The following is a 22,030-nucleotide window of genomic DNA, read 5'->3' on the forward strand; positions in this document are numbered from 1 at the left end:
CTCAACGGCGTTGGAAAGTAGACATCCAGGGCTTTCCAGCAATATATAATAGTCCATACTTTATTCGAAGAATGACGACGTAACTTGGCGTTGAACGCCAAGTACACGCTGCTGTCTGGAGTTAAACGCCAGAAAAACGTCATTATCCGGAGTTGAACGCCCAAAACACGTCATAACCTGAAGTTTGACGCCAAGAAATGCCTTAGCTCGTGGAATGATCAAGCTCAGCCCAAGCATACACCAAGTGGGCCCCGGAAGTGGATTTATGCATCAATTACTTACTCATGTAAACCCTAGTAGCTAGTCTAGTATATATAGGACATTTATCTATTGTATTAGACATCTTTGGTCTCAGTTTTGTTTTATTCTTCATCTTAGGAGATCATTGATCACGTTTTAGGGGGGCTGGCCATTCGGCCATGCCTGAACCTTTTGCTTATGTATTTTCAACGGTGGAGTTTCTGCACACCATAGATTAAGGGTGTGGAGCTCTGCTGTACCTCAAGTATTAATGAAATTCTATTATCTTTTATTCAAATCTCTCTTATTCTTATTCCAAGATATTCATTCGTACCCAAGAACATGATGAATGTTATGAGTCAGATTACCCTCATTATCATTCTCACTTATGAACGCGCGTGATTGACAACCACTTCCGTTCTACATGCAACAGAGCTTGAATGCGTATCTCTTAGATTCCCCAACCGAATCTTCGTGGTATAAGCTAGATAGATGGCGGCATTTATGAGGATCCGGAAAGTCTAACCTTGTCTGTGGTATTTCGAGTAGGATCCTGGGAATCCGAAAAGTCTAACCTTGTCTGTGGTATTCCGAGTAGGATTCCGGTAATGAATGACTGTGACGTGCTTCAAACTTGTAACCTGCTGGGCGTTAGTGACAGACGCAAAAGAGTGATTCTATTCCAGTAGGGGAGGGAACCAACCGGTGATTAGCCGTACTGTGACAGAGTGTGTGAGCATTAGTTTTCACTGCGAGGATGGGATGTAGCCATCAACCATGGGTGATGCCTCCAGACTGGTTAGCTGTGCGAGTGACAGCCGCATAGGATATTTCCCCGAGAGGATTGAAAGTAGCCACAGTTGATGGTGAACCCCTATACAAAGCTTGCCATGGAAAGGAGTAAGAAGGATTGAGTAGAAGCAGTAGGAGAGCAGGCGTCCTTGGGCTCTGCAGCATCTCCATTCACTTATCTGAAATTCCCACTAATGAATCTGCATAAGTTTTCTACCCCTTTTATCATTCCTTTTTATTTATTATTTATTCCAATAATCACAATTCCCCTTTTTTCTGCCTAACTGAGATTTGCAAGGTGACCATAGCTTGCTTCATACCAACAATCTCTGTGGGATCGACCCTTACTCATGTAAGGTTTATTACTTGGACGACCCAGTACACTTGCTGGTTAGTTGAACGGAGTTGTGTTCACTCGTGCCAAATTCTTAAATTCCATAATTCCACAATAAAAACAATTCGAAGAATAGTGATCACAATTTCGTCCACCAGTGACGCCAAGTCATATATAGGAAGCACCCGGGATATGTAATGGGGCAGAGATCGGGTGCCGATCATCCAAGATATGCTCGGAAACGAAACGGGATCTCAGCACACGAGATGTATATAGTTTCTTTTTTCCGGCCTCAGCAATCTAAAATATTGTCTAGCCTCTATTTTGGTTCACAGCACCAAATGATAAAATAGTCTTAGCAAGGTTTGGTGGTCAAGGATCTCTATCCTTATCACTAACCACAACATGAGAATTGACAAGGATCAATCCCATTAAATCATCCTCTAACTTAGTAAAGGAAAGTCAAATGAACTATATCAATCCAAGTCCATAAGTCCTAGCTTTCCACTAATTTAATTAGTGAGAACTAGAGTTAATGGCTACCAATCATCAATTACTTGGACATTAGTAACTCAAGAATTCCTAAGTTACCTTCCCAAGCCAAGAACATAGAATTCTACTATAGCGTCCTTCCAAGCATTTCATCAAACACTTAGTAGGCACAAAATAAAAACATAAAAAACTAGCAAGGAAAATAGATCTAACTACCAATTGCAATCATCAATAACACAAATTAATGAAGGCAACAATAACCATAGGAACATAAATTGCATTAATATAGAAATTGGATCTAACATCAAATATTCATAACTAAATTGGCAACAATAAGTAATCAATAATGGAAATAACTAAAGTAGAGTATTAGAACAAATAAGAGTAGAAGAGAACTAAAATTGAAAATAAGATAGAATTTAGAAATTGAGAAGAAATAAAACTAAGATCCTAAAACCTAGAGAGAGGAGAGAGGTCTCAAAACTACATCTAAAACCTAGATTATGAATAATGAGAAGTGTCCCTCTGATTTTGCTCCACTCCCAGCCTCTAATCTGTATTTTTCGGGCTTGAACTGGGCCAAAAAAGCCCAGAAATTGCCCCCAGCGATTTCTGATTGCTGAAATCCACGCAAATGCACGCATATGCATGTTGCACGCATGCGCGTCGCTTAACTGCAGGGCAACCAAGGCAAATTATATATCATTTCAAAGCCCCAGATGTTATCTTTCCAACGCAACTAAAACCGCCTCATTCAAACCTCTGTAGCTCATGTTATGATCAATTTAGTATGAAGAGGTCAGACTTGACAGCTCAGCCATTCCTTCAATTTCTTGTATTCCTTCCACTTTTGCATGCTTCCTTTCTATCCTCTAAGCTATTTCTGTCCTATAAAACCTGAAGACACTTAACACGCATATCAAGGCATCAAATGGTAATAAGAGAGCATTAAAATTAGCGAAATTAAGGCCAAACAAGCATGTTTTCAATCATAGCACAAAATCAAGAAGAAAAATATAAAACATGCGAATTCTATGAATAAGTGTGAGTTTAGTGGCTAGAATCCACTAAATTAAGCACAAGATAAACCGTAAAATAGCGATTTATCGATCTCCCCACACTTAAACATTAGCATGTCCTTATGCTAAGCTCGAGAGAGACTATAAGAGAGTAAAGAGGAATGGTATAATATATGGAATGCAACCTATCTATATGAATGCAACTAAATGTGAAATGCTTCTACTTACTTGGTTAAAAATAGATAAACCCTTTCAAGAACAAATATGAACTGGATTTCACTAATTCAAATCATAAAAAAATGAAGAAAAAATAGACTTGCAGAAGAAAATAGCTCATGAAAGTCGGGAACAAAGAATCGAGCATCAAACCCTTATCGGAAGTGTATACACTCTAATCACTCAAGTGTTTAAGGTTTGATTCTCTCAATTCTCTACTAATCTTGCTCTCTAAGGCTTGCTGCTCTTCTACCAATCAACAAAGAATTAATGCACAGATACACATATCAAGAGGTCTTTTAAGGGTTGTAATGGAGTTAGGATCAAGGTAGGATTGTATTTGGTCAAGTGGACTAAAATCTGAATCCTTGATTAACCTAAACTTTCCACCTAATTTAAGACAATCAATGTAATCAGAATATAAAATATAACTACCCATTAACTATATTTACCACATATTCATGCATCCCAAATTTAAGTATAACTTATATGTATTGATATTATTACTTAACTTGGGGTATTTTATCCCCTTTTTTTTATTATATTTTTTTCTTTTTCTCTTTTTTTCTTTTGTTTTATTTTTCTCAATGCATATGATTAAGGTATTGAATGCATAAACATGTCCTCAACATTCTTTGCACATTTTTACAAAAGGTATACAACACCCAATTCTCAAACCAAACATTTTCAAACCCAATTTTTCCACACTTAAATCATGAGCACTCTCATTAGTCTAAGCTAACCAAGGATTCAAATTAAGGACATTATTATTTTTCGCTTAGAGTTAGTGATGTGATAAAGTAAAGAATAAATGGGGTAAAATAGGCTTAAAATTGGTTTGCAAGGGATAATGAAAGATTAAGGCCATATGGGTATGTAAGCTAAAGTGAAACAAGGTCTCAATCATATAAGTATATGCATACATCAAACAATGAAAATATAAAATTAAGCAAGACCAATATCACAATTTTAGAGAGAACAACACACACCAAAATAAAACATTGGCTGATAAAATACAACCAATCAAATAGGCTCAAAATCTCACAAAGCTGTGTGTTCGAGCTCTAAAACCATGTTTCAAAATAAATTTTCTCAAGCAAGTTTAACAAAAATTTTAATTCAAATTAGTGAGATGCTATAAAATAGTTTCTTTGAAAAAGAATTTATCACTTCAACCAAGTAGTACCTAAAATATGCACGAAATTTAACAAACATGTAATCAAACATGCAAATGTAACAACTGACTAATGAACCATTGGTGTTGAAAAGAAGGTAACTAACCCACGGAAATCGGTATCGACCTCCCCACACTTAAAGATTACACCGTCCTCGGTACATGTAAAGATGTGCAAGTGGACGGGTGGCTCCAACTGACGCTTTGTCTCCAAAGAATGTGCGTAGGAACTTGTTTGTCGCCCCATGTAAAAGTCTTCCGTTTTCCTTCTTGATGGCCATCCTGAAAGAAGAGAAAAGGGAAGAAAAGTAACCCAGAAGCAAAGATAGAAAACAAATAAAATATGGGTGGGTGAATGCCGAATAATGAGGGTCTCAATTACATGGTAGCTACAACATGTGAGTGAGAAAATAGTAGAAGCAAATGGCATATCAATAGTGCAAAAATTGCAATAATGGGGGAGAGAGTATGGGTAATGAAAGACAATATAAGTGCATATCAATGTAAATGGAATACAAGTATTATAAAAATTATCATTAACTTATAATTAATAACACCCAACAGTTTAAAACAAGTCACGAAACACCAAAATAATTCAAGAAAAGATGCAACAGTTGAATAAGAACATTTAACACCAATGGTAAAATAGGAAATTAGAAAAGGAGATAAAAATATGAATAAAATAAAAAGGCAATGAAGGAAAGTATGCGAATGCAGTATGTAAAAGTGATGGAAAGAGAATAAGGAGTAGAAGAAAGTGAGAAAAGAAGAAGGAGTAAGAGAGGAGAGAAGAAAGAAGGAGAAATGATAAGGGAACAAGAAACGGACGCGATGCGTGCATGCATCACGCGTACGCGTGAAAACAGAAATGGCCATACGACGCGTAAGCGGTCTCCACGCATACGCGTGACTACTAATGCTTCCAGCACAGTGGCAGCCCAACTCTCTGTTCAATTCGTGCTTTTACGGCGATTTTCATGTCCTCGCGCACACGTCACTGTCGCTTACGCGTGGATGGACTAATTTGCAGGTGACGCGTACACGTGGGGCACGCGTACGCGTGGGGTGGCTCGTGCTCCAGGCACCCCTCCCGCGCGTCTCCATCACAACTCTCTGTTTGTTTTCTCTTTGTTGCGCAGTCGCACACGACGCGTGCACGTCGTAGACGCTTGCACGTCGATTTCCTTTTTTCATGCAAAATAAAAGTAAATATGCAGAACTGGAAATTAAAACTGACAGAAAGAAATTAAAACTAATAAAAAGGAGGATCATACCATGGTGGGTTGTCTCCCACCTAGCACTTTTAGTTATTGTCCTTAAGTGGACATTTGGTGAGTTCCTTGTCATGGTGGCTTGTGCTTGAACTCGTCCAGGAATCCCCACCAATGTTTGTACTTCCAGTAACCTCCGGGGTCCCAAACTAGGCACATACAACCTTCAAGCAAGTGACAGGGCCCTAAGAGTGTTGATTGCTAGAATGAATTTCGGGGTCCCAAACCTTGCTTTTGCACCCGTCTTTGTGTTGATCATCATTGTTCCAACCGGGTGGCAAGCAATGCGAATTCTCAATAAAGTACCCAAACGACTTCCTAGACCCATTCAATCGAGCTCTACGCCAATCCTTGCACTTCAACTGGGAACGTGCAACCATAATGAACCTTGCATGACAACTCCTACCACTAACCATCTCCCGCTTACTTTTAAAGCCACATAGAGCTCTAAGTTGACCATCCGTCTCAAGTAAACCATATTCAAGTGGGAAAGTAAAGGTTAAGGATAAGGATTTTACCCACTTGAATGTTGTATTGGATGGTAATGGCTTTAGGAGAGGTGTTTCTAGTGATCTTGCAAGCTCCACTCCCTGATGTTTTTCCTTGACAACTTCCATCTCTGTACGAGCTTCTTAAATTGCAACCGCTTCCTCTTGGTAGCTTTCTTCCAATTCAATTTCTTCTTCATTTCTTACCAAGGGCATGGAAGGTTGTGCTTCTTCTTCTTTATTCTCTATCTCTTGATCAACCTCTTCAAAGTCTTCAACCATGATATGCCTTGGAGGTTGTACACCCTCCTCAACATCAAATTCAAACTCCTTAGAAGGGGGCTCTATGGCTTGAGATTCCCATGGACGTTCCGCATCTCCTAAGTCTTTAACCACTTCCTCTTCTTTGATAGTTTCGGCTTTCTTCACTTGCTCTAGTACAAAATCAGACTCCTCCTTGATGTCTTCCACTTCATGACAACTTTTCTCAAAGGTCTCTACTACCTCTACCTTCTGGGCCTCCTCTTGCTTCTCCTGAAGTATGTATGCGTGAAACCGATCCATTACGTCCCTTAGACGATCCCTTCTCTCTTATTCCATGTCACTAGCATAATTGGGATCATGTTACTCTTGGATTGATAGATGTGGGTGCTCTTCCATGGAGGGTGGTGATGGGATGGAGAGATCATGATGTGGTTGAAAAAGAAGTGCACTAGAGCTTGAGGATTGAGTATTGGATGTAGAGGGTGGACCCATACGGGATATAAGAGCTTGGAGAGTAGAAGTGAGTCTAGTGAGAGTAGAGGTAAGTGTGCTTTGAAGCTCTTCTTGTCGTTGGCGAATAACATTAAAGGTATCATCTATGGGAGCTTGGGATAGATAGGAGGGTTCATTTGTTGGGAGAAAGGGCTCATAATACGAAGGTGGTTCTTCTTGATAAGGATATAGAGATGGTGTATATTGAGGTGGTGGTTCTATGTATGGTTCATGTGACTCATAAGGTGGTTGGTTTGGTGGATATGGGTTAGGGTCATATGAAGGTGAATGGTGAAAAAGGGCTTGTGAGTAGGGTGGTTCAAAGCTATGTTGAGGAGGTGGTCTATAGGTATGTGGTGGTGGTTGGTGACACGTACAAGAAGGACTACCACATCCATTCGACTGGTATGCATTGGGATTAGAGTTATACCTGTATGAGACCGGAGGAGGTTGTTGCCAAGAAGATTGTCTATAAGCTTGTGGCTCCTCCCAACCTTGAGTGTTCCATCCTTGATGCATATCCTCATTGTAGCTTTCATTTCCTGCAACATAGTTTGAACCAAACTTATAGCCAAATGGGTGAGAATTCATAGTAGCTAATAAAAACAAGAACTAATAAAAATAAGCAAGTAAGTCCTAAAACTAGCAAAAAACTAACAAATAAGCAAAAGCAAATATTTACAATAACCAATAATAAGGCACACGTTTGCAATTTCCTGGCAACAGCGATTGAACGGACTTTTGTGTGGTCTAGAATTCACAAATATGTTCTCGTTGAAAGTATAGTTTCTAAACCAACAATAATCCTTTTATACAAAAGTTTGGTTGTCATAAGTAACAAACCCCTAATAAAATTGATAACCGAAGTATTTAAACCTCGGGTCGTCTCTCAAGGAATTGCAGGGAAGTATGCTTATAATTGGTTATGAGTTGTGTATTCTGGGGTTTTGGATTAAGAACAAGAAAAGTAAATTGCGAAGAAATTCAAATGATAAAATGGTCTTAGCAAGGTTTGGTGGTCAAGGATCTCTATCCTTATCACTAACCACAACATGAGAATTGACAAGGATCAATCCCATTAAATCATCCTCTAACTTAGTAAAGGAAAGTCAAATGAACTATATCAATCCAAGTCCATAAGTCCTAGCTATCCACTAATTCAATTAGTGAGAACTAGAGTTAATGGCTACCAATCATCAATTACTTAGACATTAGTAACTCAAGAATTCCTAAGTTACATTCCCAAGTCAAGAACATAGAATTCTACTCTAGCGTCCTTTCAAGCATTTCATCAAATACTTGGTAGGCACAAAATGAAAACATAAAAAACTAGCAAGGGAAATAGATCTAACTACCAATTGCAAGCATCAATAACACAAATTAATGAAGGCAACAATAACCATAGGAACATAAATTGCATTAATATAGAAATTGGATCTAACATCAAATATTCATAACTAAATTGGCAACAATAAGTAATCAATAATGAAAATAGCTAAAGTAGAGTATTATAACAAATAAGAGTATAAGAGAACTAAATTGAGAATAAGATAGAATTCAGAAATTGAGAAGAAATAAAATTAAGATCCTAAAACCTAGAGAGGAGCCTCTTTCTCTAAAACTACATCTAAAACCTAGATTATGAATAATGAGAAGTGTTCCTCTGATTCTGCTCCACTCTCAGCCTCTAATCTGTGTTTTTCGGGCTTGAATTAGGTCAAAAACAGCCCAGAAATCGCCCCAGCGATTTCTGATCGCTGAAATCTGCACAAATGCACGCGTGCGCGTCGCCTAACTGCAGGGCAACCATGGTAAATTATATATCATTTCGAAGCCTCGAATGTTAGCTTTCTAACGTAACTGCCTTAAGCAATACGTGTCTACCACCTGACGAAAGAAGATTGCGCTTCCACCCTTGGATTCTTTTCCAAACCTTTTCTTTGATCGTCATACTAAAAGAAGCCTTTTTTTATTTAGAGACTGTAGAAGGCAAACCAAGGTATTTATCCTGAGCCCCAATATGATTAATATTCATAGAGTTAGCCAATAGTGTACGAGTAGTAGAGGGAGTGTTGTGGCTAAAGAATACAGCAGATTTATTAAGATTTACCTTCTGGCCACTAATACTTTCATAAGAATTCAATAAATGCAGGATATTTGAACATGCTTCAAGATTAGCCTTACAGAATAAGTTGAAATCATCGGCAAAAAGGAGGTGATTGACCTTGGGACATCGTCTATGTATCTAAAGATCCTGAATTAGTCTGTTTTGTTCTGCCTTATGTAACAAGAAAGAGAAAAAAATACTTATCTAATAAATTTAAAAAGTGAATAATATATTAACAAAAAAATAAAATTAATTTTTTAAAAATAATAGAAAAACGGCTAAATAGGCACTAAAGTGTCTATTGAGCCGCTAATTAATATAATTTACATTGCAAAATAAAAATTATATTATCCAAATATACATAGAAAATAAATTTAAACTTGATTTCTTTTTATCAACAGTGTATGTATGGAGAATTCATCTTTACAATTAGTTCTCACCCAAGTGTTTTAATTAATTAAACTAAGCAGCATTAGCAAGAAGATTATTACCCTAATTTAGCAAAATAATTCAATATTAGATGGTAAGATTTTGATCAATATGGGTGGCATCATACGCGGTTAGTTTATCCATTTTAATTTTAAGTCGTTTGCAGGTTTGATAATAAATAACAAGGGCCAAATATTGGATACTGATAATGCCATTATAGAAGGTAGAAATTAAGAATTAAGAATTAAGATAAGCACTTTTTTTATTTTCTAACAAAAAATGTTTTTAATTTTTTTGAAAGATATATTTTTAATGTATTAAATATATAAAAAATCAAAAGCTTTTATTTATTTTTTAAAAACAATTATAACAAAAAATTTAAGAACCTCCACTACAAGAAAATCATTGAATTTATCGACAGATTTATTAAAAAAATTTATCGATAATCTGTTTACCATTGAATTTAACAGCAGAATAAATTTGATCGTATAAATTTCGTTGGTGATTATTTACTGAAGGATTCTTTTGTGGAGGATATAAATTTTAAATTGACGCAATTCTAAAATTTGTTATCGTCGTATTTTTTTCAATAAATTCGACAGTAATATATTATTTATTATTAATAACTAAATTAATAGTTAATGATAGATTTAATCGACAGCAAACTTAAATCTTAACAAGTGTAATTACCTGTGTCATGCACGTGCTATGCACGTGCGATGCACGTGTGATGCATGTGCCATGAGTGACGGATCCAGAAAATTTTAGAAGTGGGGGCAAAATAATTATAGCAAAATAATAAAAAATATTAATATTAATATGTTTAGATATTTAAATTTTAGAATATATTAGCTAATCAAATTTTTAATAAATAAATATAATAAATACATCTAAAAGTATAGTAATTTAGTTAATTTTTTTCATTTCAATATTTCGGTAATATTACATGAGCTACATTTATTATTAATATTTGTATCTAGTCAAGTATTTAATATCTGTCAAATTACATTTATATTGATTATTTTTTATATTATAACTTAATAGCTAAAAAATTTATAAAAAATATAACTCGAATAAACTAAATTAAAATTTTGACAATTTTTTATTTTGGTGTCTGAATTTTTTTTTAAAATTATGCGAGAAAGACAAAAAATTTGTGAAAAAAATAAAAATTCAAATCAAACAATCACAATTATCTTTATATGTAGATATAGACAAAATAATATATTTTTCTCTATTAAATAAATATAAAATAATTTTTTGATATTTAATTGAAAAGTTAACATTTTATAATATTATAGTAAACGTTTTTTTAACGAAAACAATATTATATGTATGTATAAATTAAACAAAATTAAATTAAACAAAATAATAAAAAATAAATAAATGATATATATTATAAAAAAATATTAAATACTAAAAATCTCATTTATATTTAAAAAATTAAGCTTAACTTTAGGCAATTAAATAATTAGATTTTTATTAGTTATTATTAATATTTGTTTTGAATTTATATAATATAAATGTTTCTTATACATAATTTTTTTTTTGAAGTGTAGGGGCAAATAAATTATTATAATGGGACAATTCTCTATATACATATATAATTATTATTAGTTTTTCAAAAATTTAATGGGGGCAATTGCCCCCACAGTGTCACACATAGATCCGTCTCTGTGTATCATGCACGTGATAAGATTGAAATTATAATAAATTATGGATATTTAAATATCTAATCAAATTAATTAGTAGATATAATTAATTTATTGTAATAAATTGTATTTAATGTTACATAAAAAATAAATTAAGAAATACGCTCAAAAGTAGTGACAAGTTCAAAAATTTTAAATAATGAAAATAAAGATATAGTATATAAAAATAATAAAAAATATTTATAAATATATCAAAATATATAAAAAATAAATAATATAAAAATATTAAATATTAAATCATTTTTATGTAATCATTATCAATATTAATATATCGATAAATAATAATATGGTTATTAATTTATCTTTCTGTAAATTAAATATAATAATAATAATAATAATAATATAAATAAAATTAATCAAAATATAAATAAATTATCTTCTAATCAATAATAATAAAAGTAAAATATATTTTTTTATGAATTATATACAATAAATAATTTTTTAAATAAATGATATTTGTTATGTTATTTTTTTCAATAAATGATATCACGGATTATTATTATTATTATTATTATTGTTATTATTATTATTATTATCGTAATATTGGCAATTAAGATAATGATAATAACATTAATAATTATAGTAACGAGAATAATAGTAATAATGATTTTAATAATCAAAATAATATTAATACTAATTATAACAATAATAATTATAATAATAACACTAATGAAAACAATAACAATAATAAGAAGAAGAAAAAAATTATTAAAATTAATACAATTTTACTTAAAATAAATATTAAAGAAGAAGAAGAGTATAATAGACCCAAAAAAAAAAAAATTATAAAAGCGAAGGTTGCAAGAAGAATAATATTCTCATAAGTTTAACTTATATCTAAATTTGCCCCCAATTGTTACAATTTACTATTTATGAACCGATCTCTATATTTTTTATTATCTTCGTTTATTGCCTGATCTTTCAAGCTCCTGATTATACTTTCTTCATTGAATAAAGCTTCATCTATATGAACGCAATTCGACACAAGGCCAGCTGTTTTAGTTCGTTTTTAAGCACAGTATCCAAGACATCGTATAAGTATTGTTCATTTTTAAACACTAATACAAGAAATGACCGTCCAAACATTTTCAAAAACGGAGAAAACTCCAAAACATTAATTTTATTGTTAACCCCCCAAAAATAAATAAATATGAAGTTGCATTATTAATTAGGATAATAGAGCAAACTTGATTTAGTGGTTACAACAGAAAATTACTAATAAAAAATCAATAAAAATAAATGAAAATGTTGAGTATACTTAAAGTTGGAAAAAGATAAAATAAGAATTAAATTATCATTAAATTTGTAATTTTTATCATATTTAATTATTATTTTAATTTAAGAGTAAAGAAATTTTGACTTATTTATCTTATCAATTTTTTCACCTCAGAGAAACTTAATATTATAAAGGGAGTTACTTAGATAAAGACGTTTAAAATATTTTTTTAAAGATGTTTTTAAGTAATTAAAATTCAATACATATAATTAATTAAATTATGTTATTTTTATCAAAATTAGATCAGATAAATTGATTTGGCCAAAAAATCGATAAACTATACTTTGAATCGGTCTAAATTAATATTTTTTATAAAAAATAATTATAATATTTCTATTATAAAAAATGACTAAAATATTCTTTATATATATATATATATATATATATATATATATTAAGAACCCTAAATTCTAACTTTTTTTTCTTTGTGTGGTTATAGGGTTAGAATTTAGGATTTTTAAAATTAAAAAATATATAATAAAAATATTTTAGTCATTTTCTATAATAAGGTTATTGTAGTCATTTTCTATAAAAAAGAATATTAATTTAAATCGGTTTAAGATTTAGTTTACCGATTTTTTAGCCAAATCAATTTGTCTTATCTAATTTTGACAAATATAATATAGTTTAATTAATTATATGTATTAAATTTTAATTAATAATAAATATCTTTATAAAAAAGACGTTTTAACCATTTTTATCGAAATCTCTTCCTATCATAAAAGTATACTTATTCACAAGTAGTATTAACACTCTAACACTAATACAAGAAGTGACCACCCAAACATTTAAAAAAACGGGAGAAAACTCTAAACATACATACAAAAAAGTTATGAAGATTAATTTTATTGTTAACCCGCAAAAATAAATAAATATGAAGTTGCATTATTTATTAGGAAAATAGAGTAAACTTGATTTAGTTGTTACAACAGAAAACTACTAATAAAAAATCAATAAAGATAAATGAAAAATGTTGAGGATACTTAAAGTTGGAAAAAAATAAAATAAAAATTAAATTATCATTAGAATTTGTAATTTTTATCATATTAGATTATTATTTTAATTTAAGAGTAAAGAAACTTTTACTTATTCATCTTATTAAAAACTTAATATCATAAAACTATATTTATTCACAAGTAGTATTAACACCAATACTGTTAATTAGTCACGACAAGAAGACTTCGCCCAAATACATTTTAAAAAACGGGAGAGAATATTACCTTAGTTATGAACATTACCTTAGTTGCATTGGAGCTTTTTTCGGTGGAAAAAGTATTTTCAAAATTTTTATGGTCCAATATTCTCTATAAATCATAGCCATTGAATTTTTGAATCAATAGCTTAGATTTAAAACTTTTATTAATAATATAATAATTATATATATGTTTAAATATTTTTACAAATACTTCTATTTAAAAATTATATTTTTGATTGTCCTTATTTTTCATCTTTTTTCCATCATCCTCTCTTGCCGGTAGCATCGCTAAAAACAGGAGCACGACCGCCATGAAGAGCCGCCGTTGTCGTCATCTTCTTGGGCTGTCTCTGCATGTGCCATCCTCACCGTCGTTCATCTGCATCTTGCCATCACCGAACCGCCGTCGTCGTTATCTAGATATTTCAATGGCTGCCGCAGATGTTGAGTTCCGGTGCTTCGTTGGTGGGCTTGCATGGGCCACCGATAACGAAGCTCTAGAGAAAGCTTTCTCTGTCTACGGAGAAATCGTTGAATCGAAGGACCGTTTATTGCAGGCATCATCGATCGGGATCTGAACACCGATTCGGATTTGGATTTGTTACCGCTATCCATCTGATCTGTGATATGTGTTTTGTGATCTGTTTTTCATTACTTGATCTCTGTGTTATTCTTGTTACATAGATCAATTTCTATTCGGTTCTCGAATTTGTTAATTATCTTTGTTCTTACTCAGATCTGATGTGAATTCTCGTGGTTGTGTTCAAGTTATTAACGATCGCGAAACTGGAAGATCTAGAGATTTCAGATTTGTGACATTTGTTTTTGAGCAAGCCATGAGGGATGCGATTGATGGCATGAACGGCTCCAACCTTAACGGTTGTAACATCACTGTCAACGAGACTCAATCCCGTGGAGGTGGCGGAGGTGGTGGCTTCAGAAGCGGAGGCCGCGGTGGATATGTGGTGGCGAATTTAGCCGTGGCGGCGGCGGTGGATACAGAGGCGGGACCATCATGAAGATAGATACAACAGAAACGGTGATGGCAGCAGTGACTACGGAGAAAAAGATGTGAGAAAAAAAAGAAGATGGAAGAAGAAGAAGATGATGAGAATATTTATATAATTTACTATTTTATTTTATAATTTTTTTTCAAGACCACAAGAATTTGAATATACTTTACCCAACTAAAACAAAGCCTAGTTGCATTAATTTTATTGTACCGCCTTCTTAGCTACTTTCACGGGAAAAATTCTACATTATTCCTTTGTAAGATTTGGTTTCAATATTACATGATTTTGAATATAGGACAACTTTGGCATTGTGGTAGCCATTTATGAAAATTGAAAGAGACATCAACTGGGTAAACATGATCAGTGTGATCGCAACACAATTGTGTATATATATACAGGGCCACACATATTCCTCAACTTAAATCAATAACACCAACAACCATGATACACTTTTTAATTTAGATATGGAAGGAGAAATAATGTAGGACACAGTTATGGAGTGTATGAGTGTTTTACGCAGTTGTGGTGTCAAGAGCAAATCGGATCGTCTGATTTGTGTTTAAAAAATTTAAAAAAATTACATTACACAAATCGGACCGTCGGATTTGTATTTTAAACAATTAAAAAAATTTAATATTAAAATCGGACCATTCGATTTTTGTTTTCAAAATAAATTTTTTAAAAAGTACAAATCGGATCCTCCGATTTTTCCTCATACATTCGATTTGTGTTCAAATTTTTTTTAATAAAGAAATCGGACAATCCGATTTCTTCACTTTATGGTTGAGAAAAAATTATCCCACATTCATGTCTAGCACCACCCACCTCTAAGGGTGGCAATGGGTAGGGTATGGTAGAGTTTGGAGCCAATCCTAACCCTACCCACGGGTTGAAAATTTCATATAAACTTAACCCTACTCTACCTGCGGGTTGAGAATATCTCAACCTTAACCCTATCCATTCTCAACCCGCGGGTACCCGACCCTACCCGCGGGTTATAAAAAAAATGTAACATTATTATATAACTTGATAATAATTTAAAATAGAATTGATTTTTATGTAAAAAAATATTAAATTATCAATTAATAATCTTCTTTTAGTAGCTAAGGATTTTTTTCATTTAGTGAGAGATCTTTAGTTCAACATCCACTTGAAACATATTTTTATATAAGTATATAATATATACATATATAGGGTGCGGGTTGGTCGGATAGGATTGAAGCTCAACCCGCACCCTATCCGACCCACATAAAAATCCTACCCGCACCCTACTCTACTCGCTGCGGATCGGGTTGGCAACCCTACCCAACCGGATGGGATCGAATTGGGTATTCGCAGGTAGGGTACATATTGACACCCCTATCCACCTCCATACCCATACACAACACACACAGAATTTACATATCCAAAAAAATTAGCCACTATGGTATGTCACTAATTTCCTCTGATTTCCTTTTCTTCTTTATTTATTTTTCTTTTTTTTGGGAGGGGGGAGGGTCTTGGGCAACCCAGGACCAGAACAGAGAACCCATGTTCCCCATCCTTTTGCGCGCGCGCGAGAGAGAGGCTGGATTTACCATGCTACGATGCGGCTTCCTCTCCTCAGCAACCCGGCGCGGTGATCGGAACCGTGAGCGCTGAGGGAAATTTTTCAGAGAAGGGAGGTTTTCTTTCTTTTTTTTGGTCAGGACAACGGGCCCTTAGCTAGGCCCTAACCCAAACAATACAAAGCTTCACTCGATTCAGCTTCAGGCTGCGTTTGAACTTGCTCTTCACCTGACCAAAAAGAAAAAAAGAACTTGCTCTTCGAGAAGGGACGTTTCTATAACGGCTTCCTTTTCTTTTGGGCATGACACATTTCTTTTTGTACTGGCCCAGTTTTTTATTCTTTTTAAATATTTTTTTAGATTGCTTGTTTAAACTATTGTGCGTGTTCCATTATTTGTGACTAGTTAGTTTTTCTTTTATTTTGGGCTACGGCCCCATCAGTTTACCCAATTTTTTTTTTATATTCTCATATTATTTGCCTCTAATTGAATTAAAAGTAAAGTATTATTTTTGTCCCAACGTTTGGGTAAATCTCAAAATTGTTCCTAATGTTTCAATCGTCCTATTTACGTCTCTAATGTCTTAAAATTGACTCAATGTTGTCCTGCCGTTAGGGATCCATTAATAAAATTAACGGCGGGACAAAATTGAGACGATTTTGAAACGTTAGGGACGTAAATATGACTAAAACGTTAGGGACAAAAACGAGTACATAGAAATAAATTTTAATTTTATTCTTCAATAATATCAATTTTTTATTATACATAGTATTCAATTATTTTTAATCATATTTACACTTAATCACCTTATTTTCATTCTAAATAAATTAATTTTTTTATAATTTTACGCTTAAAGTAATATAATTTTTTTATAAATAAATAAATTTTATACTTTCATTCTAAATAAATAATGTAATTTTACTTTCATTACTTAATCACATTACTTATATTTTTTTTTTATAGTTTTACACTTTCATTCTAATCACATTACATTATTTATTTAGAATAAAAGTGTAAAATTTATTTATTTATAAAAAATACATTACTTTAAGTGTAAAATTAAAAAAATAAATTTATTTAGAATGAAAATAAGGTGATTAAGTGTAAATATGATTAAAAATAATTGAATACTATGTACAGTAACAAATTGATATTATTGAAGAATAAAATTAAAATTTATTTCTATGTATCGTTTTTGTCCCTAACGTTTTAGTCCTATTTACGTTCCTAACGTTTCAAAATCGTCTCAATTTTGTCCCCCCGTTAATTTTATTAACGGATCCCTAACGGCAGGACAACATTGAGTCAATTTTAAAACGTTAGGGACGTAAATAGGACGATTGAAACGTTAGGAACAATTTTGAGATTTACCCCCAAACGTCGGGGACAAAAACAATACTTTACTCTTGAATTAATTAAACAACTAAACTTCTGAATTTTTGCCTTATTGATATGTTTTCAATTTTACAGAACCATGTTCATATGGACAAAATATTAATTAAGATTAAGATTTTCAAATCAAATCTATTTATTTTCTTTAAAAAACCTCAAAACCATCAATTTGTCACTTATTTTATATATATATGCTAGAAATAGTCCTCTAATCAAATCAAATCTTTTATTTATTTTCTTTAAAAAACCTCAAAACCATCAATTTGTCACTTATTATATATATATATATGCTAGAAATAGTCCTCTAAACTAAACTAATATTCCTTTTTGTTTTTTTGTTTTAGACAAACTAATCCTTTCACTTCCTCAAATGATTTATTGAAGAACGAAAAATAACAATTTTATACAAGAATTAAGAATTTTTTGGTTGAAGAAAACGTATTTTATTTTCATTTTCAATATTTTATAAACTTAAAATTTAATAACAATGTAAAAATTTAAAATAATTAAAATAAAAATTCTTTTTTTTACTTATTTAAAACACAAAAATAAAAAAAAAATGTGATACATTTTTTTTTTCAAACCGAAACACGAATATTAAAGTAGCTCCATAGCCAAATTGAAAACAACAATTTACGAGTCACTAGTCTCCATACACACATCACACTAACAGCTAAACACATAGCATAGGCATCACGTCCTACTTTCATTATCTGCACTATAGAATTTTTTTTTTTTTAGTGTAAACTAACTTTTTCTTTATTTTTTTTCCAGCAATCTGCTAATTTGAAAATGCAACGTACTGGAACCCCCCACAACCATGTAAATTGGTTTTTTTTTTAAATATTATATCACTTGTATTTTATCTAAAAAAAAGTTGATTATTGTATTTTATTCAATTAGATGATAAAAATATATATAAGATATCTCAATATTATTTAAAAAATTATTCTAAAGAATCGTTACAGAGATTTAATTATCAAAAAAAAGCTTTAGTATTAAATTATTAAAAAATTTAAATTTTTTTATAAAAAACAAATATCTGTAAATTATTTTTTTATAAATATATTTTCTTTTTATTTAAATATTTATCTGTCTTTTTCAAATTTTATCTATACACCCTTATTTATAACAAAAAAAATTATTATTGCAAACCATTAATTACATTAATAATTTAGTTATTGTTTTTGAAGGTTATTGGAAGTCTGGAACCATGAAATACTCACAAAAGTGGTGGAAAAAGATATCATCCACAATGACATTAATCTTTTCACTAATATACTGGTTGTTTCGGGAGTTAACACCTAGCGTTCGAGATTTATACCTCTGGTATCATCAACAATCAATTTATTCTTTAAAGAGTACTGCTCCTATATAGAGGAGTTAACACCTCAGGTTGGATTTGGATCCTCTAAATTTTAAAATTCACTTTAGAAGATAAAGTTAAATCTATCACCATTTATGTCATAAGTAAGACCAAGAAAAAACATGAGAGATAAAACATTCAATGATAAAAGATTTAATTTTATCCTCTAAAATAAAAATCTAAAATTTAGAGTATCCAAATTCCCTCAAATTAGAGGTTCTATACTCCTCAGTATCTATTTTATAATTACGCAACAGTTAGATTTTGCTAGAAGTTTTGAAATTGGAGAAAAGCAAATATTAAATTTTCGGCACACTTTTTTCATAACTATCCTAGTGGATTCCAAGATCTTCCAAAAACCAGCACAAATAGGAATATCAAAATAACAAGAAAGTAATTGACTTACTTTCTTGTTACTGTGATATTCTTATTTGCGTTGACTTATGAAAGATTTTAGGGTCCACTTGAATGGTTGGTTCTTAGAGAACTCTTCCCATTGGAGATAAGATCAACAGCAGAATACAGTGGTGTGTGTCAACATGATTTTCACTGCCTAAATCAAATGCCTCCATCTGTGGCCTCTTCTCTTACTCTTCTTTCAGCATTAAAATCCAAGGGGTCGTTTCTGTTCTGCGCCGGAGAACTTCATAAACCAACTGTATCTGCAGCTTCAAAAATGAACAACAAAGAGTTAAGCTTGGAAATGATTCCACAATGGCACCCAAAGCCCTAACTAAATGACACTCCATTAGTTCATACAAACAATCATAGAAAAAGAAAAAATAAACTCAAACAAACAAAACAAAACAAAACAAGCAATTAATTTTGAGAAAAGGGTGGGGGCAAAACAAACCGAAACCACTTGTCCAACCTGATCGACCAAATTATAGAGGTTCTCATCGACCTCAGAGGGTCCAGATCCCCAATGTACAACAACGTCGTAATGAACTGCTTCGAAGCATTTGCAGCACCCGCCGCCGCCATCGGTAAAGTTCCGCTGTGACGCTGTTCTGTGGATCCATCACCGTCGTCACCTCACTCTCCTCTTCCTTTCTCTCTCGACGTAGCCTCCTCCTTTCTCAATCCATCACCGTCATTGCCGCCTTCTTCTCCTTCTTCGGTCGTGCTTCCTTTTGTCACTCTGTTGTTTTCATCTTCTCTGCTTTGTTCTGCCTTTCTATGTCTCTCTCGATTTTGTATTATCAACAGACACTGTTACTGCCTTCCATCAACAGCGAAGTCCTTGCTTCTTCTTCCTCGCTTGTGATATCTCCATGTATTTTGAACCCGCCACTCCATTTGTGTACTCAATCAGAGAGAAAGAGAGTACAAGAAAGAAAAAAGAGAAAGAGAGACAGAGGGAATCTAGAAAAGAAATTATTTTTAAACCTGCATTAAATCTGTGCACTCAAGAAGGAAAGATAGCGCTTAAAATTTGTTTTCAAATTCTGATATCAAAAGGAGAAAGATTGCGCTCAACTCGATCATTCTTTTTAAAAGAATGAAACATTTAAAAAACATAATGAACAAGCAAGGGTTAATTATAATAGTGGGCCAAATAATTCGTTATTAGAGAGTGGATCTCACTTATACAGCAGTCTATCATGTACGGATCGGTGCCAAGTAAAATTGTTGTCGTTTTTCACGGTGCGTAAAGACAAAAAAACCCATAAAAAGACAGGAAAAAGACGACTAAGTGTAGAATGGAATATGTGTATGATAACATGTATTGGTGACCTTGTCACGATACTTGGAAAACTTTGATGAACTATTAACGATGAACTGTTGTTTTAATAGCATATATTAACAATTGTTTATTTGTTTTGAATTGATATTTTTTTAAAATAATATATGAATATTTGATTATTTATTAAAATTAAAAAATAAATACTATCACTTTTATACAGTTTGACATTATTAAAATATAAAAATATTAATATTATTTCCTTTTAAATTATAGTTAATGTGTCACGGTTTTAAATATACTTCAATACTATTATGTCAGCACTTGAACATACTCCTAAAATTTACTGTGACAAATGGCTGACTTAATTCAACATTACATGCATAACTTGCTGAATGGGTTCAAATAAAAATCTTTACTAAAATATTATTTTTAAATTTAAATAACGCCATTTTAATTCATAATTATATTAAAATAATATGTTTAAATTTTAATGAATTAATAAAAAAACATGTATTATGTACTGCATTTCCATGAAATCGGATAAGACCGAATTATATCTCGACTCAACGTCTCAATTTCAACAAATTCTGTCTCGCAGGTCTTGAATTCAAAACTTTCCACTCAATTTCGGCCCACAACAAACAAGAATCTCGGCGATTAACGGACCACTAAGCAAATCACGCTATAAAACCAAAGTCAAGGAACTAAACAAAACACAAGAGAAAAAAGGAGACCTAACACGTTCACGAAACAACCTCGCTTATTATTCATCTCTATCTGATTTTTACTGACTTGGGCGTCGGAGTCCCTTTTACAGGTACCACGCTCGGGTCCAGATTCTTCAGGGTACAATCTGACCAGTTCAGATCACCGGGCTCGTATCAACCTTTAGAGAACCGACATAAAGCTCGGCACCGACGTGAAGCTCGGCACCAGTACCCGAACAAGAACATTTGGCGCCCACCGTGGGGTCCGGACATAGTCCGATTTTGCCCACGAACATTTTCATCCTTATAATCTGCTTGCATCTATCTTTGCTCTCATTTCTTCTTTGAAGGAAAGGCATTATGACCGACCACTCAGAAACTCAACAACTTCCTCGAACTAACGCCGATCTTACAGCTGCAAATGCCGCCCTCTTGGCAGAGAACCAGCGGATGGCCGAACTATTAGCGGCGATACAAAACAACAAAGATCGAAAGGTTGACAGCAAGAGGACAAACGCTGAACAGCATGAAGAACATCAGTCGGAGTCCAACGCTAAGACAGAGGAAACTCCGCCCAAGCCTGGGAGACGACGGGATAACCCATTCTCCGAAGAAATAATGAACTACAAGATGCCTCAAAACTTCACACTCCCGATGACTCTAACACCGTACAAAGGGTAGGAGATCCTAAAGTCCAGGTCACCAAATTCGAGTTCATGATGTTTCTCAACAGTGATTGTGACCCTATTTTATGTCAATCTTTTCCTACCTTTTTGGACGGAGCTACTTTACTGTGGTTTTCTAATTTGCCTGCAGG

The 22,030-nt window shown here is 32.7% G+C and overlaps 1 pseudogene; it reads left to right on the forward strand.

Annotated features, from left to right (window-relative positions):
• The first annotated feature begins 13,516 nt into the window (after window positions 1-13,516).
• Window positions 13,517-14,844, forward strand: LOC112797298 (uncharacterized; annotated as a pseudogene).
• Window positions 14,845-22,030: the final 7,186 nt, after the last annotated feature.

Source organism: Arachis hypogaea, chromosome 4 (genome assembly GCF_003086295.3).
Source record: "Arachis hypogaea cultivar Tifrunner chromosome 4, arahy.Tifrunner.gnm2.J5K5, whole genome shotgun sequence".
Taxonomy (NCBI): Eukaryota; Viridiplantae; Streptophyta; class Magnoliopsida; order Fabales; family Fabaceae; genus Arachis; species Arachis hypogaea.